Source organism: Arachis stenosperma, chromosome 4, assembly GCF_014773155.1.
Source record: "Arachis stenosperma cultivar V10309 chromosome 4, arast.V10309.gnm1.PFL2, whole genome shotgun sequence".
Lineage (NCBI taxonomy): Eukaryota > Viridiplantae > Streptophyta > Magnoliopsida > Fabales > Fabaceae > Arachis > Arachis stenosperma.
The window spans coordinates 150,419,864-150,425,863 of NC_080380.1; positions in this window are offsets into that span (position 1 = coordinate 150,419,864).

Consider the following 6,000-nt stretch of genomic DNA (forward strand, 5'->3'; position numbering starts at 1 on the left):
ATTTGAGTTTGTTAAGTGATCATCTCACTCGTCCGCTTAAACAACTATTAGGAGTTAGAATCTCGCCTTGTGTATATAGTAATCCATTAGCTAGTGATAAACCCTTAATAAATGGAGTATCAATACGTGGTTAGACTTGGCAGGAGTTTTCGAATATGCAGGTACCCGACCTGTCCATATCCAGATGAAAAGGGTAATAACTTGACCCGAGTCGGGGCAGATTTTGCTTAAGACAGGGTTTGGTCGGGTTTAGGGTATACCCGCCCCAAATATATACATATAAATACTTTTTAGAAATTAGGATTTGCCTCGCATTACACATGATTCATAGCTTCGGTCTATACTCTATAGCCATGCAAGATAAACTCAATCATCCTCATCTAAAATCTTCTTCTTCTTGACTTCTTCACAAAAAAACCGCATAGCTCCTGTCATGTTGTTGCTGAGTTCATCGCCGCTTACCTATTCACAACTCCCATCAGCTTCCTTCACAGCCAGAGACGGACCCACGTTTAATATAGAAGGGCATTTGTCTCCACAAATTTTTTTTAAAAAAAGTAATACTTATATACATATATACCACTTATTATATTATATTTGTCTCAAAATAAAATATAAATAGTTCTTTTGTATTTTATGTTAAAAAATATTTTGTTAAACTTAACACATAATAATAATTATATTGTTAAATTTGATTTAGTATGAAAAATAAATAAATACACTAAAAAATTAGTGATAATTAATTATATTATATTAGTTAATTAATTAATAATTAAATTAAAACTTAATTTTTTAATTAAATACAACTTAAATTATTAGCGATTTTTTAAAAATTGTTTAAGATAAAAAATATATTATCTATGTATTAATATACTGTAATTATTTTGGTTAAAAAACTTATTTATACTATAAAAATTATAATAAGTAGATTTGACAATTAAGTAAAATAATTGTTTAAAAATATATATATATAAAAATAATATTTAATCATGTTAAAAATAAAAAAGGTCCTTATAAATATTTTTTGTTATTTTAAATATTATACTATGTGTATGAAATTATATTTTTATTATTTTAAATATTATAATAATGATTGTGTGTATATTTCTAGTTCTTATCAATATGTATTAGATAGTTTTAATTTTAAATTTTGAATATATCTAAACCAATTTAGATTGATCAAGTGATCAACTTAGTCGTCCGCTTAAATAAGTATTGAGGGTTCGAATTCTGTCTCGTATGTATAGCAACTCGTTGCCGGCCAATTGTAGATTCTTAAATGGAATTCAAATTCATGACGGATTAGTCCTTAACTTGTTGAATATCGTGGGAAGCAAAAAAATATCTATACCTAAATTTTATTATATTTTTATCCCTATTACTAAATTTTTCTGGGTCCGTCACTGTTCACAGCTTATGTCATTATCGCTGCTCATCCCGTTACCGTCGTTGTTGAGCCCGTCGCCACCATTCTCCTGCCGAGTTTCTTTTCTCTAGGTAAATTTCCCTCTCTCTCTCTCTCTCTCTCTCTCTCTCTTTCTCTCTCATTGTGAGTTTGTTAAGTTCTTCTCTTCTTCTTCCACAGACTCATCACTTAGTCGCCTTCGCTATGAGCCCGGACGTTGCCGTTGCAGTTTCATCTGAGTCTGTCACCGAATAAAATAAAATTTTTATTCAAGTTAAAAATAGACATGCATGAGATCATTTTTGCATGTAATTTCTGAATTTTCTCATCCAAATTTGATCTAAGTGGTTGAGTATTTTAGTATGGGATCATCATAGTTTTGTTGTGACACTAATGTGATAAAAGTTTCGGTAATTTCATAACTAATATATGAGATAGACCAGATTATTAAAGTAATAAGAGAAATATCATTCAGATTTATGCGTAAAATTTATAAGAGGTTATATCAGAAAAATATATATTTATAACCCACATAGAAGATTGTTAGGAAATTATTATTTCTTAATATATTTATGGATAATACATATATTAATTATAATCGTAAATTAAGTAATTTCACATTAAATGACTTATATAACGGTGATCTCATTTATTGTCATAAATGTTAAATTAAATAAGTCATTATTACTTTTGATTTGGATAAATGAGATTAAAATCATAGATACTATTTTATTTGAGTTTTAGGGTTTAATGATTGTCACACTCAAATATAAATAACGACTTTAGAATTTTGGTCTCTAACACATCAAACTCGCCTTCGTAGCTCTTTTTCCACAGTAAAATTGTGATTCAGCCCTATAAAAAATACAGAAGGTTTTGGTTAACGAAGATCAAAGAACCACAAGAGTCAAGCTCTCTGATCTCAATCATACTCTCGAATGAAGAGATGCTTCCGCGCTCTTAGTTATATTTTTTTCAGCTAAAATAAAAATTTTATTCAATCAAACGATAATAAATAATTTTATTGAATTAAATTATATTAATGTGATCATTGGATTGGATGATAAAGAATGTTAGAAAAATAAATAAATAATATTTTAAGAGTATAGAAATATTAGATTGTCATTTCAATTTACTTTTTTAATCAACGATAATAAATATCTTAAATTAATTAAATTTTTACAAAATTTATACACCTAAAACTATTTCATTTTTTTCAAAAATCTTTTGAAAATACAATGGTTCAATGAGAGGTTGACTATTGAGAATTGAATATAATATTTTTAAATTTGTATTTTCAATAAAAAGATGTACTTAGTTCTATCCATCCTAAATAATTCTATATTCACTATTACTTATCCATCTAAATAATTCTAACATGGATAGAATATTATTTTTAGATGCAAAAAATTTAAAATATATTTATTCTATTTCAAAAATTAATATTCATATTTAACTTTGAATTCCAACAAATTTAACAAAAAATATTATATTTTTTAGTTAAAAAATTAAAGTAAAATATCTATAAATATATTTTTGTGCTTTAGCTTTAGATTTTTCAAAAAAATTTGGCAAGTTAATGGAATCAAATCATATTTCTATAACATACATAAGAATATATATTACACATAAATAAAAAAAATTAGGTATAGTAAGAACAAATACATAAATTAAAATAAAATTTAGAAAAATAAGAACCAATAAAATATTGAAAGAAAGAAATATAAATGGAAGAGAAACAAAATTATTAGATGGAAGAAAAATAATTTAATAAATTTTATGTGTATATAAAAGAAGAATAAAAAGAAGATATACAGTACTTTATTTAATTTAGCAAGATTTATGAGAATAAACACATAGAATAAGAGAATAAAAAATGATAATAAAAAGAAGCTAAACATCTGAATTAATATCAACAAATAAAAAATAATAAAATAATGATAATCTATCATAATCTTAATCTTTTAATATAATTAATGAATAATAATATAATTAATCTACCATAATCTTAATATAATCTTTTAATATAATTAATTTTAATTAAATAATCAAATAAATTGAATATAAATATGTCTAATCTAATCGTATAAAAAATAATAAATTTTTTACAATTAGACATATTATATATATATATATATATATATATATATATATATATATATATATATATTGAAAATAAAACATCACTTTAAAATGAGATTATTATTATTAATGACATATAAATATTAAAATTATATTAATATATTAATAGAAATACATTATTATAATAAAAAGTTGCAAGAATTAAAATAACTGAAATTTATTAATTTTAATTAGTTAAATTAGTATAAAATAAGAAAGAGATGATTAATCAGATTAAATAAATTAAAAAAATATTACTAAACAAAGTAAATATCACAATAATTATATTACTAATTGAAAAATAATCTATTTAATCAATTCAAATTTTTATTGAAAATAGAGAACTATTATCAATGAATAAAAATAAATAGGATATAATACATTAAAGAATAATTTTGGTAGTATAAATAATAAAATTAAATTATTATATACAATTTTTACTTTTTACCTTATTATGATTGAAGTTAACATTAATGGTAAAAAACTAATTTTAAATAGTCCCAATTTGTATTTTACAACATAATTAAAGTACAATTCATATTTTTTTATTTTGTGATTAATCAATATTTTTTAAATTTTTTGGTTAAGCCTTCTATGTTTTATGATTGATAAATTTTTTTTACAGAATACAAATTTATGATGAGTTATTGCAATCATAATTAATTAAAAAAATCAAGAAAAAATTATAAAAAATCAAATAAAAGATAAAAAATTGAGTAAACAATTATTTTGAAACTAAAAATTTGGTAATTGTGCTAGAAATTCTAAAAATTTATATCTTATTATATAATCAATTTTGTTACTCATTTTAACCTTATTATTCATTTATTGTATCTAAAAAGTATATAATGTCACACTTTATTTTTAAAAAGATGAAACTCTTCAAATACACGGTATACTATATAATTTAAGAACAATAAAATAAAAATATCTAAAATTTTATAATAGTATTTAAAATTTTCAATGACGATAATACAAAGTGTTTAAATAGACCAAATGAATTCAATTGTTATTTTTTGCACATCTTATTTAAATTTGAATCTTAAAATTTACTTTTATCTTTTTTTTTTCTAATATAAATTATTTTTGACAAAAAATAGAAAAAAATTATTAGACCAAAAAAATATCCGATCAAAAAATTATTATAAGGAGATTTATAATTAGAGAAGAAAAGAATAAAAGTATTAATAATAATTAAGAAAAAGAAAACGAAGCTTGTATTAAAGAATGTTAGAAAAGAAATAATAAAGTTCATATTAATAATAATAATGCTGAGAAATGATGTTGTTGCTTTAGACTTCTAACCTTCGTCTTTGGCCATCTTTTTTTCTGTTATTTGCTCTTTTTTTTTTTAAATTATCAAGTCATAAAAAAATAAAGGACAATTCAAGAAAACAAAAGCAGCAAGATCGAAAACAGTAAGATTAATAGTAACTATACAAATTAAAATACATAGAAGAAAAACAAACTATTATATGATAGAATTAACATGAGTATATTTTATCATTAAATAAACAAAGTTAATACACAACAAAATTACATGTAAAGAGAAAAAAAAAAAGAAAAAAGAGTTAAAATATCCAAAATGATAAAAAGATTATTCTATAGAAGACTATAAAATAATAAACTTCTAACTAAATTAAACTGTACTTATTATTATTAGAAAAGGTAAGAGAGAGCAGTAGAGAAAAGGTTTGTGTGTATTCAAGTTGTATAAAATGATACAATATAGAAGGATATTTATAGGTGCTAAGAGAATCGAAATAATAAAGACGTAATATCCTATAATAAATATTTAGATATGTTAAATAATGCTAATTGATTCTAATTATACTCTAACAATTATATTCAATTAATTGATATACATAATATTAAATTATGTGATACTTAAATATCTCAATTAGTTGATATAATTAATCCACTGTAATGAATTGTATTTAATGAGTTAAAAGAAATAAATCAGAAAACATTCTAAGAAATATGTCACGTCAACTTTATCATTAAATGCCCCGATTTTTATATAATAGAATAAATAGAATAGATAGATATCTCATTATTCGTTATTTTAACTTATCTATTAATTATATATTTTTTTATATTTACCACTCAATATATTAAAATACAATTTATATATCTAGATAAGAATTACATAGATATTTAATTAAAAGAGCATTTAATTTTTTAAAATATAATAACAGTTTTAATTTCTTTGATTTTTCTTTTTACATTTTTTTCAAGAGGAAAAAAACAAATATAATTAAAATTTATACATTTAAAATGTGTTTGAACTTTGAAAAATGAGATGAGACATGAGAACCCACAGACACTTGGCTTCAATGAATCTGTTTACACCATTCAACTCAGTGTTCTTTAACTTTCTGTTTTCTTCTCTTCTATTTCATATGAATTTATCAGTGCCAAACATGCATCACATATAGTATTTTTTAACTCCATCCTAATCCATATATTATCTT